The 14086-nt window shown below is 32.3% G+C and overlaps 2 protein-coding genes and 1 non-coding gene across 3 annotated transcripts in view; 1 reads left to right on the top strand and 2 right to left on the bottom strand.

The window, feature by feature from the left end:
- Pgant2 (polypeptide N-acetylgalactosaminyltransferase 2) overlaps positions 1 to 14086 on the top strand; it is a 62042-nt gene that overhangs the window by 389 nt on the left and 47567 nt on the right. The window lies entirely within an intron of this gene.
- LOC146529000 (kinesin-like protein CG14535) overlaps positions 1 to 14086 on the bottom strand; it is a 311360-nt gene that overhangs the window by 274201 nt on the left and 23073 nt on the right. The gene's annotated exons all lie outside the window — the stretch shown is intronic.
- On the bottom strand, positions 5968 to 6038 carry TRNAG-GCC (transfer RNA glycine (anticodon GCC)). The gene has a single exon. It is a non-coding gene; the product is annotated as a tRNA-Gly (tRNA).

The following is a 14086-nucleotide window of genomic DNA, read 5'->3' as shown; positions in this document are numbered from 1 at the left end:
TATACAATGTATATACAAGTAAAATAAAATAATGAGGAATGAAATGTCTTAAGACTAGGTTCCCTAATTTTAACACTAGGTTCCCTCTGCCTATAATACTGTGTGTAGGATATAGCGTAAGGCGTGATTTATTTGTTTTTTATTTTTTATGTAAACAAGAATTATAATACCTTAATTTGATTTAAACTTCTCAGTTTTTTTACAAGTTTTGCTATAATTAGACTATAAGGGAAAACCTATAGTTGTTTCGATAACTTAAATAATGATTATCGCGGGTATTTTTTAGGTTTTCCTTATATTACAAGCATCACGGGTCATTTCGATTAAAATTAAAAGTATCGATTCGATGTTAACCGAATTACATGTAGAGTTCACGTTTCGATCTCTACAATTGCTTGCTATAATTGTTTTAATTAGAGCCTTGAATGAAATAGGTACTGTAAATAGATGTTATTATGAGTGATTGCATATACTATTTCACAATAAGTTAAATTAATTAAAATGGTTAAACGATTTTCTCTACATATTTACTATTCTCCTGCAATTTTAAGGATATAAAGACAGTATTCGTTCTGTATTTATGGTGGAAGTTAGCGCAACCTTTTACTAAAAAGAGGAAATACTTCTTTCATATCGTAAATATTTACATTTGGGTACAATATATTGACAGGAGTGGGTTAAGATTTTTTTTTCTATTATGAGAATACATAGTTATAGCATAGTTAAAAATATAAGATATATTATTTAATTAAAAAATATTGTTACTATTTTATTTAAAAAGATTTTAAAAAGTTAAGTATCGGGAATTGAACCCGCGCCTCTTAGACATTGTCCAAGCGCTCTGATTACTAGGCCATTTACATTTTTTTTACCCCGAGATGACTAGAGATGCACCATACTAAAATATATAAATATATACAGGGTGTCCCAGGAGTCAACGATAAAACGAAACCAGGTGATATACCAAGTCATGACAGTTATGAGAAAAATATAAAAAAAAATCTTTGTTATGTATTTTTCATATTATATTGATTTTAAAAAATATCGGAAAAACCGACACCCTGTGATGGTTTTTCAAGTCCCAGGACTATAAATATTACTCTTTCTTCATTTTTTTTTCTGTAATGTAATCATGAGTAACCCTTCTGTGAATTACAGTTTAAGATTGAAACATACCTGCATCAGTTTTCAATAAAATATCGTGTTTTTGCCAAATATTAAATTCAAAATATTTATTACACTCAACTTTAACCGACTGTACTATAAAAAAAATGTACTACACTGTTTCTGCAAGTAACTTTAAAAGTTGGCGCATTTAATCTGGATTCCGAAATGGTACGACACTTGCTGGATTACTTCTTTGTTGAAGAGAGAAAAATCCAAATACACGATAATCGGGATGACGTTCAACGTTTTGGTATCTTTTCCGATACATTCTAGCTGCAGCATTAGCGTTACATAACCATTCTCCATGAATGAAATGCATATTGGCAATATGTCAAAGACCGAGTATATGGCCTGCGAGAGCCCAGACTCGAGCACTATCCTTATAAGTCCTGGGCCAGCCCCTAAGTCGGAAAACGTTTGGACGGTATCCTGCGATCACAGACCACACCAGTGACCTCCCGCCACTTAGCACAGGCAACGCTTATCCGACCATGGAGATCGTAATCGATGCCTCCAGACGCGTGCATGACGGATCTAAGATACCTGAACTTTTTCGACTTAGGGGCTGACCCAGGACTTATAAGGATAGTGCTCGAGTCTGGGCTCTCGCAGGCCATATACTCGGTCTTTGACACATTGCCAATATGCATTTCATTCATGGATAATGGTTATGTAACGCTAATGCTGCAGCTAGAATGTATCGGAAAAGATACCAAAACGTTGAACGTCATCCCGATTATCGTGTATTTAGATTTTTCTCTCTTCCAGAAAGAAGTAATCCAGCAAGTGTCGTACCATTTCGGAATCCAGATTAAATGCGCCAACTTTTAAAGTTACTTGCAAAAACAGTGTAGTACATTTTTTTTATAGTACAGTCGGTTAAAGTTGAGTGTAGTAAATATTTTGAATTTAATGTTTGGCAAAAACACGATATTTTATTGAAAACTGATGCAGGTATGTTTCAATCTTAAACTGTAATTCACAGAAGGGTTACTCATGATTACATTACAGAAAAAAAAATGAAGAAAGAGTAATATTTGTAGTCCTGGGACTTGAAAAACCATCACAGGGTGTCGGTTTTTCCGATATTTTTTAAAATCAATATAATATGAAAAATACATGACAAAGATTTTTTTTTATATTTTTCTCATAACTGTCATGACTTGGTCTATCACCTGGTTTCGTTTTATCGTTGACTCCTGGGACACCCTGTATATCTCTATTATTTTAATGCTCTACGCTAATATTAAAAGTGTTTGTTTGTTTTATTGCACGTGCTAATCTCAGGAACTAATAGCTGGAATAGAACAATACTTTTTGTATTAGATAGTCTCTTTATCGAGAAAAACTATACGTTATTTAACATCCCGTTCATCCTTTTTATGCTACCAAGGGTTACCAATTCTCAATTATTTCTTATTTTTTATTGCTTCACGCTATATCCCGAACGTAGAAAGGTAGACAGGGGGAACCTGGGAACCTACTGTTAAGACACATCCGTTCCCCACTTTCCTCCAAATTCTGGACATAATATTTGTTGAGTGGCGGAATCCAATGCCGCGCTTTACCAGACCTACCTTTCTTCGTTACCAGAGCGACGAAATGAAAATATTAAATATTTTATTTCCTCGAAATTGAACACACAACCTATCTATCGTACGCCTATGCATCTGCGCTACGACTGGCTTGTTAGTTATTTCAATTTTTATTTAAAGTTAAAAGATATGCAGTAGAAAATAAAAAAAAACACCAATCTATGCAGGATAATAATACATTATCTAGATTAACAAAGAGTCAAACAACGTGAAGTACAAATAATCGTTGTATTAACAAGGATAATCATTTGTATGACTCATACAAAATTGTAATAAAAGCCTTTGTATTGAGAGTTATTTTCACATTTTGCAATAATAGATGTCTGTATATTAATTTATATTTTTATTATTTTTTTAGTTTGTGAAACTAATTATAATAGGTAGGAGGCGGAGGGAATGTAGTGTTAAGATACTCCTTTCCCCATGTAGTGCCCAATTTTCTTGTCATTCCTTGTTCAGTGACGGAACTCAACGATATGACTAACATTTAATTATTTGTATTTTTTTATTATATAAGATATTTATTAAATACTTTCACTATATATAATTCTTGAAGTAAAAAAAAATAAAATATTAACAAATTTTGCCACTTTTAATTCAAGCGTAAATCCACCAAAATGTAACTTAATACCGCCATTACGACCCGGATCTTGTTATAATAACCGTTTAAAATATTAAATATGAGGATAATTAAGCTTTCTTATAGGTTAGTATTAATATTAAAATAATACATAATTTATATTGTTATTTAAAATCTTTATTTAAATTTCTGATTATATTAACAAAGAAATATCCAAAACTTATAAAAATATATAAATAGCTATTAGAACACAGTTGGATAGTGCCTAACTGAATATATAAAGGTAGGCATAGGTTTAAATTTAAATCTGGGTATTCCGTATATCATTTTGAACCAGTGTCAAAGCATCCTCCTCGAATTGCGGGTAAGTGGCGGAATTCAAAACTGCATTTTGTCTTTAGAGCAAAAAATGATAATGACTCATTCCCCCGAAAAAATATCAAACCCATAACCATCGCGTCTACAGCCCGACGCTATTCCATTGCGTCATGATGGTCTTATTTCGTTCATTAAGCCACTTAGGAATCGATTTTTAAATATTATTTACTAATAATGCCTACAATGTAATAAAAAAAATAAATAAAATAAGAAAAAAAAAACAAAAAAAAACACGCTTATCTACTGCAATGTAAACAAGTGAATATAGAATATGCTTCAGCGCTACAAATGTTATTATGAGCCTATATTCGAGTGCTTTACAAGTAATCACCGAAGAGTTTCAATATTCAGGTCCTGGCTCCATCACCAGATCAGCTCGATAACACCATATTCCATATTATATTGTCAATGCTACGCATAACTTCCACGTTTCTTAATTATATAAATACTAAAAGTGGGTCAAATTCATTTTCTTATATTTTATTACAAAATTTCAAGTTAACTTAATAAAAACATGTAAAAAGCAAAAATTCTATACCATTCTACATTATATAACACATTACTATAACGTCGACGGCGACATTGAAATCACTTTCTATTTGTTTATTATGGACGGTTTCTGAAACGAAACGCTTTTCACACTGTTTACTTGTAACATTATCGATTTCGATGAAATTTAGATAAGAAATTATGAAAGTTACAAAGTTACACTACTACGGTCTCAGAGTAGTAATAATATTATAATTCCCTCCTCTGCTAATAAATATTGGAGAACGGAGTGTCTTAACAATAAGCCTATAACTCTATCAATGCCTCTTCTATATATATACACTACGCTTGAAAACAATCAAGCATCAAATATGTAAGAAATGTCGTTACAATATATGAACCATATTATCAGAACCAAGTGACATAATAACAAACAATTAGTAGTAGATAAGCAATGTTTACATCAGCTATCTGGCTGAAGCGTGTCCTACTGAACATCTGATAACGCGAGTAAAGAGTTGAATGAACTTAATTTTTTTTTCAGCTTCACGCCGTATCCCGCAAGTAGCAGGATAGGCAGAGTGGGCCTAGTGCTAAATCACTCCGCTCTCCACTTTTTGCCTTATTCTAACTTAGATGAAATTTTACAATAATAGAAATTGTACATTAGATTTTATGTAACTTGCCTATAATATAACAATAAATTATAACGGACAGACCAGCGTTTGGGTCGCTAGTATATAATTTAAATTTCATGATTCAAAATTTAAAAAAATGCTGGAAACCCTGTGTTGAGCCACTCCGCCCCTCATTTTCCGCCTAATTTAAAAGCATTGGCGTGTTGAGTGGCGAATTTCAACGCCGCGCTTTGCCTCGACGCTAGTACGAAGAAATGAAAATATTAAATATTTCATTTCCCCAAGTGGGATCAATAATATCCTGGACATGTCAGAGTAGGTAGAAAGAACCTGCGCTATTTCCGTTCATCATTTTCCTGGAGCCGAAAACTTTGCGTGTTGAGTGATTATTGATTTTTTTTTGTGCAATTAGGTTGAAAATATTCCTATTATATGAGCTACAATAGCCTGTAAGAAAGAATAATTCATATTTTTTATTGACTATAATTTTATTAACTACATATAATAACTACCTGTTATTATATTTAATCTATCATTTCTATTATTCTAGAGGCCTGTAAACGCAAGTTTGTCTAACTAAAAAAATAAATAAATAATATAAATAAACTAGCGACCCTCTTGCGGCTTCGCCCGCTTTTACTACTGGATTATTCATATAATGTATGTTTGCAAAGCACTTAAGTTAATGTGAAAATTAATTAAACCCTAATACAACCCGCATTTTCGTAGTTTCAATAAGGATCTTCCAATTGTTTTACACAGCAAGGATTTTTAGTAGGTACCATAATTTTAAATCTGTGCTACTAATCTTTTCAAGTACTTATTAAAATATATTTAAATGACTATTTTTAGATAGTTAAATGACTATATTTAAACGGAAGAAATTATAAACCAAAACCTACCTACTAATAACTACTACAAAAAATATGAATCCAAATATATCGCGCTGAAATAATACATTCAACTCCAATTATCCAATACGTGCAAACGCATCTAACACTTCGTTGCTATAGAGGCAGGCGGGTATTTTTTCGAGCTTGTGGTTAATGCTGAAGAGGATATTCTGTCCCTGATGAAAAGCAAGTACTACGTGGCTGCCTGTGAGGAAAATTAAATAGAATGCATCGGCCGGGAATCGAACCCGGGCCGCCCGCGTGGCAGGCGGGCATTCTACCACTGAACCACCGATGCGTGTAAGCCAGGCGGGCGCGGCGGACGCATGGCGAGTGGCGAGCCGTTTCGCAGCAAGGATTTTTTGATATTATAACAACTTCTAAAGTACTTATTAAAATGAAAAACGGTAAAAGACAGTTTTGATCTACATTAAATGGCCAACGTAACTAATGTACTTATTTATATGCTGAGAGTAAGGGATAAGTGAAACTTGAGTAACATACAGCTGATGTGTCAACGGCGGGATGTGTCAACAATTAAATGCGTTTTTCTGTAAAACTATTCGCAATTTCGAAATTGTGTAAAAAGCAAATTTTATCTTCGTTTAACGTAGAAAATTAATAAAGTATTTTAAAGGATAAGGATTAATACCACTATGGAAAAATATCCCTCACAATAAAAAATATATTGAAATTATTATTTTTAGACAGAAAAATGATCACTACACGTTATTCTTAAAAGATACGAATATGCCGTCGCGGACTTTTTTGTAGATCTTATTAAGAGGAACAATACTCCAGTACATTATTTTCATGTAGTACTTACCATTAAAGCAGCGCATGCGTAAAAGTGTCTCAACGGGTAGGACTTTATACATATTTATCGTATTTATGTTAATTTATATAAGAATGTACCAATAATAAACTATATATAAACCTTCTACGAAAAATAGTCGACCTAATGGTGAAAACCGCATCAAAATCCGTTGTGTGGTTTAGAAGAAGAAGAGTTAGAAACAACAGACAGACACGAAAAGCGACTTTGTTTTATAAGATATATATAGGATACATGATATTTCGAAAATTAGGCGGAAAATGGAGATTGAAGTGTCTTAAGTTCCTTTTATATTGGGGATACTTCTAGCTAAAAAAAGAGTCTATCTTAACAAAAAACGATAAACTTAATGATATTAATTATTTTTCTAAGCCTACTAAGTTGCAAGATATACTCGTATGTAAAAATAAGAAAATTTTTATACATATTTATTAAATCAATCCCGCTCTAATACAAAAGTACTATTTGAAAATATTAGTTTCCACAATAAAATGACTTTTCATATTGACTTTGCCATTCATTAGACAAGGACGAACATGTAGAGTGTGACAGAAATAGAAACACATTAATAGTTCAAAAATAGGTAAGAGTAAAAGAGATAGCTATAGTTAAAGTATTTCGACTAAAATGAAAGCTTCCGGATCGATAAGGGTGTTTATTTGGGGTGAATGAGTTAAAAATTGATTTGTTTTGTAGGTATATAGTGATTTCTGAATGTAGATAGTAGAAAATATGAAAAAAAAATAAACATATTCTTATTATATAGCCTTTTAACACTTTTATAGTAGATCTTTTTCCCACATGGCAGGCTGTTCAGAGGGAACCTACTGTCACATGCTACGCACCGTCGAATTTTCTAAGCAAGTTCACTGGTGGAACTCGAAGCCGCACGCGACCAAAGAGAAAATATTAAATGTTTCATTCCCCCGACAGGGAATCGAACCCGTCGTATCGCCCGGGGTATCGTTTTTTAGTAATGCTAATTGCTAAAAAAAAACGTAAACATATTATAAAACAGTATAACTCTATCTATCTCAATTATTAAAATTACAGAAGACCGGAGTTTGATGTAACTGTTTATTACGTACATATCTTCTGTGATTGAGACCAGTGTGACCAGAGCAAAGAAATGATAATATTAAAAAAAATATTATCTCGAATGAGGACTGAACCCACAATCAGTCCCGTTTACAATCACACGCTGTTGCCCCTGCGCAACGACTGGCCTCAAAGTTTACTTGCTACAAAATAAAAAGATTTTGTCACAGCATCATTATTCACGAAAAAATTAGTCTCGCTGCTAATTCATTACTATGAAATCATCATGAGACAAACACGGATTTAAAGCAATATGAAAGAGGACAATTTTAAAAAATATGACTGAACGTGTGGGTTCAATTTCCAATGGAAGGAATTAAAAAGTCCTTCTTTATAGAGAAGCTTTGGCCATTAAAAAAGGAGTAGAGCTTTACAGCCTCTCCTACATAAGTATAGCAAGACAGGCTGGATAAAACCTGGTCTTAAATAAGAATAATTCAATCCCCCAGGTGGGAATCGAACCCGCAACAGTCGCTTATAGTCTGAGGCTGTACCACTGCTCCCAGACACCTTATAGTGTTTTTTAATTATAAGCAAGAGATAAGAACCACATGTAAATAAATAAATATAATTGTATAGGTATAATTCAAAGTATAATCTATTATATAAAGCTATAGTTTTTATTCACACACAGTTTAACTTCAAAAATAAACTTGTTTTTAATAAAAACGAACTATGAATATTAAATTTATTTAATATCAGAAGTCAAGGTCTGTATTATCGACAATATTTAACTAATCTATTCGTAGAGACGTCCACGGATAGAATACTAAAAGATAAGAATTCAACTACCCAGGATGCGTGGGCTGCATTGGAAGTGACCCTAGAAGTTTTTTATCATGTCCTTCTAGAAATAAATTTGGTTATATATGAATTATTTATATTAGTATTGTACTGTCACTAACGTGTCTACCGCATATATTACATAAGGCAAGCAATATTCACTTTTTCTAAAATTAAATAAGTCATTACGAGAACGGAGTGTCTTGACACTATAGAGAACCTATTCTCTATATTCTGCTATGCAGGATTGAAAACATAAAGAATCAATGCCATGATATTACACCATTAAAATGACACTGGTGTCATCTAAGATACAGATTTTTTCGTTTCATGTTTTCGTGTTCCGCACAACTCAACGCCGCGCCCGTTACCAGGGTAAGGAAATGAAAATATCAAATATTTCATTTTCTCGAGTATGAATAGAACCTAAAACCTGTCGCGCTTACATTCGCACGCTTATTCCACTGCACCACTGGCCTAAAATACTGATACCAGTATTTATTAACGTGGAACATAAACAACGAGACTTATATAGCAACAGTGTTTCAAAGGAAGGATGCTTTAAAAAGTATTAGCTCGTAAATTACTTGTATTTATAGCGTTGTAGGAAACGTGTTGCATTTGCATCCAATGTTATAATGAGGATGAAATTTCGACTTTTTTTCTTCTTTTTAGCTCTACACTGTTTCCCGCACATGGTGGAATAGGCAGAGGCGACTTAATGTTATCTTTCGGTAAAATTAAGACACTTCCGTTCTTCGCTTTCAACCTAATTTTCGAGTCATTGCGTGTTAAATGGCGAAACTCAACGCCGCGTGTTGCGCCGTTACCATGACGAAGAAATGAAAATATTGTGTGAGGATCGAAAATAACTTAATCTAACACTAGATTCCCAGTTTCCCTCCGTTTACCCTGCTATGTGCGAGACACAGCGTGAAGCTAAAAAAAAGATAAAGATAAAGTAACTAACTAACTAACTAAAAATATCTAACTAAGCAGTATAGAGATTGGATCCTTATTTTGTCTAGCCACAGCACATTACAGCACGTACATAGTTCAGAATAATCCACAATCGAAAGGTGGAATACATATTAAAAGTGGATAATCGACCTGATATTCTTAACACGAAGTAGAAAGCACTTGGGGTATTTTAAAACTAACTTAAATTCAAATCACGGTTCAACCTTATTGAAGTAGTCTACGTTTTAGTTTATGTGAACTAAAGCTATAAGGAAACTAAATTTTTGGAATAAATTTGAATGATTCATACATTTTAAAAGGATATTTGGTTGGAAAGTGTGTCAATTTCATCAAAATATCGGCCGTTTTGAAGGAAAGTGTGTGGAATTATTTATTAGTTGTACCTCATTGTTTTTGTGGAAAGAGGGCATATATGAAGAGGTTGATGATAGTGGACGAGGCGAAAGAGGTAAGCAGAGACTGTAGCCCTGGAGTTCTCTATGACTTTCTCACTAGGGAAACAGCCTGGAGCTAAGTAATAAGTAATTGTTTTTGATATTAATGGAAAATAAAATATATGGAAGCGAAAAAATTAATATAATCATTTCTTCGAATGGGGATAGAATTCAAAACATTATTTAATAATCTAGAATATTGTTCATTGTAATACAATTCATTCATAACTTCATTAAAATTTAACTGAGTCTCAAACATGATAAGTTTTTTCAAATATATTATGTAAATATATAAAAAAATCAGTTAAAATAACTTAATTTATATTTTTATAACAATTTTATGCAAAAAATATAACTGTTTTCACGCAGTAGTTATTTAGGCTAGTTAAATTATAATGTCATTGACCGTTCACTTGCAATTGATATAACAGATGAGGGCCATCGTAGCGCAGTGAGTAGTTCCTTACTGTAAGTACGACGGTTGCAGGTTCGATACTTGACAGGGATATATTTTTTTCAGCTATACGCTTTATTCCTCATTTAGTATAGGAGGCCGAGGGGTCTAGTGTTAAGACACTCCGCTCCCCCCTTTCTGCCAAATTCTGAAGGCATTGCGCGGGGTACAGCGTAAAGCTCATTTTATTTTATTGTCTATATATATACTCGTAAATATTATATATAGAAGGAGGTAGTTATTTAAACATAAAGCGAACAAATAATTAATGTTTACCGTTCTTTGGACAGTTAATATTACTATAGCTATCTTAATGGGTACTAAAAATATATAATAATGTTATAATTATGAAACTGTATTGGAGTTTTTTAAATATATCTTAATTATTTGTATTAACAAGTTTGCTTTTTATATCTTAAAAGACATTAAAAATTCTAAAAAACCAAAAGCCTTATTTTCAAAAAGCCCACATATATTTCTAACAACGGTATTAGAACGTAATGAGTATAATATCAAGCATTCTCCGGTCGACACTTCATTTATATTCATACGGCATAGAGGAAGATGAGGCTCGTTTAATATGAGATCTTAAAGGGATTCCTTATATCTCGAGGACGCCTGAGGCATCGTATCTAACTCAATTTCCTCACGTTTCTTCCCTTAAAGAAAAAGTATGAACAATTTTATTATATAATATAGTAAAGACTATATAAGTTTTTGTTCTTCCTATATTAGTATACTCGTATATAAAAAAACATGATAAGTAATAATAAAATTGATTTTAATAAAACTGCCAGATTTGAACCTACATCTATACAAGTCAGTCTATTTAAAAACATTCTTAAGCGATACACTGGAGCATTTTAGAGGATTATTTATGTTTATGTTCTCGCTTCTTTAAGTCAAAGTGCGGCGTTAAGTTCCACCTTTCAACACGCAATGTCTGAATTCGGGGGAAAGTGAAAGGATTGTTTGTATATTGACTCTAGGCTCTCTGCCCATCTTGCTATATGTAAGATACAGCATGAAATTAAATTAATAATAATTTAATAAATACTATTCTCCGTTATAAATATTTAAAACTTTCCCACAATGCTGGTGCTAGATTAGAAAATGACAGGATGATAACCGGACAGGCTTTCACGGTCAACGAGTGTTTAATTGCGATTTGCGATTTATACTTGTAAATGTAAATGGCGTCTTTAGAAACCATTTCCTTTCTTACTTTATGTGGGAAGTAGGATTTCACGGACCGGTAGGATTAACTTTTTTTCTCAGCTTCTTGTAGTATCCCGGATATAGCGGGATAGGCAATTTCATTCCCTCGAAAGAAAATCGAACCCATAACTGTCAAGTTTACCGCAGTGCCGCTATGGCCTCGTTTATCTTCATTTATGCAATAGATCAAATTCTTCCGTTTCCGTCACACTTGGGGGAGAGATTATATTAAAATTATATCATAAAGCCCAATGTTGGGTACTTTTCCAGGGGGGGCCTGGGCCTGGCCTCTTGTGGTTCACATAGCTTAATGAAATGGCACGAAATTTAAATATTATACTTATACAGTTGTGTTTTATTTACAAATTTATTTATTCTTCAAATTCAATTATTTTCAGGTTAGTTAACGTGCTGTATGCATCCTACGGTAATAATTCCCCTTAGTGCGGTTATAGTTCCCCATAGTAATATTTCCCCTAAATCTCTAAAGTTATATATATTGAGAACAAATTTCACTATAAAAATTGCTATAAATAAATATTTTTTTCACAACAATCACAACCAACGCTATAAATAACCATTTTTTTTAATAAAAACTTTTATAGCAAAAGTTACTAAAATTGAATTGTACGTTAACAACTAACTGCACACACGAGAGTAAAGTCAATAAGTGTCTAGTAACACTGACCTTGGAAACTTGCGTTGAGCTTTTAATAACTCGCTTTACAGTTATGAATGAAATGATTCTAAATAAAATAAACTTTGTCATTTCTTATATTAATTGACAAGTGTGCTGCAGTGGAATAGTGGCTGTGTTAGAGATAGTTTAGGGTTCGAAGAAGTTTATATACCTATATAAAAAAACTCTTCACTTACTGAGTAACAGACAGACAACGGAAACGAAATATAAGTATCTTTAAATTATTTAAAATTAAACTCTTAAATAAATAACCGAAAAAGAGCATTTAATATAATAGACATGTAGTACCTACAGTCGTTTGAGACCAGTTATTGTCCAGGGCCTTATTGTCCTTAAAATTATATTGTTATTAAAGTTAAACAATTGTCTAGTTTAAGCAGGCGAAGCCGCGAGCGGGTTGCTAATATTTAATATTTTTACAGCATATTGTATTTAATTTGAAAATTAAAATGTTCTTCATTTTGTTCTCATGGCCTAGATTCTTGCAATTAACCAATTAAGACAATTCCCAGACATAACAGTATTACATATGACTTTTAAATATTATTTATTACATTATACCTGAAAGGATTATACTAAATTACAACATGTTTTTTTGGTATAAATAGAAACACGTATATGTATACCACGGTCAGAGATAGCAATTAAAGTTTAATTAACATTAAATCAATTTCACACCGGGTGACTACGGTTATAATTTTATTAAAACGATAATATTTTCAAGCTATGCTTTCGTAATTGCTGGATTAGAACCCACGACTCTTATTAAGGCAAAGTCATTGTTATACCACCAAGATGTTTCGACGACGGCCTAGTTATTTAAGAGCCTAAATGAAATTAAAGAGTATTTCAATTATGTAAGCATCAAATTGCATAATAAATTTCTTTATCTAAACACTTTTAATGCAAATAATCTTTTTATAATGAGTTCGTCTCGGAAATGAGAAATAAATTAACAGTTTCCGTTGAATAACTTTAGAACGGCCATTGTAAGTAAATGAACTGATTTTTTTAATATAAAATAAAAAGATAATTAACAATAAAGTAATCGTTGTCATTTTATAACCTTTTTTTTTTGATGAAGAATAAAAAACTTGTGAATGTGTTGTTTTGTGACAATAAATGCTATATATATATATATATATATATATATATATATAGCATAAAACGAAATCGGGGCGTAGAGTTACGCCACTCAAAAAATGTTGAAAATGAAGCACAGATTTCCAGATTTCCTCTGCCTACCCTACTAAGTGCGTGATACAGCGTGAAGCCTAAAAAATTACATTTCTTTGAAACAATACCATATTAGTTAGAAACATATAAATTAACAAACATTAATAAAAACTGTAATAAGAAAGAAATAATCAGCATTTAAATCAAAAGGGAAATCAATGGGAAAAGTGTGGAAATTGACATCGTGGTAACCTTGTACACTTCTACTATGGGCATGCTACTTTCTATTGGCGTTTAATTATGAGACTTGAACTAATTAGACTAATGTGACGCCGCGGCGTTTCTTTTTTTAGATTATATTGTTTTAACAATTATTTTGTTAAAATGACGTCACTTCCTAACTTTAAACATAATTAAAGATTTTATATATTTCGTACAAGTAAAAAAGTATGGTCGATTGAAAATTGAAAATAAGCTTTTAGCATTTTTCATAAGTAACACACAATACGTACCTACTTGTAGAATTTTGCAGAAAGTGAAGAACGTAGTGTCTTAACAATAAGCTCCCTCTGCCTATCCTGCTACATGCGGGAAAGAACGTGAAGCTGAAAAAAAAAGGTTTTTTCACCCACCCACCTATTATATATTTAGCTTTTACAACGCGGAC

Source organism: Heliconius melpomene, chromosome 19 (assembly GCF_056956725.1).
Source record: "Heliconius melpomene rosina isolate 202511_hmr_F chromosome 19, ASM5695672v1, whole genome shotgun sequence".
Classification (NCBI taxonomy): Eukaryota; Metazoa; Arthropoda; class Insecta; order Lepidoptera; family Nymphalidae; genus Heliconius; species Heliconius melpomene.
The sequence above is the reverse complement of the archived record's forward strand: the minus strand, read 5'-3'. Positions and strand labels throughout refer to the sequence as shown.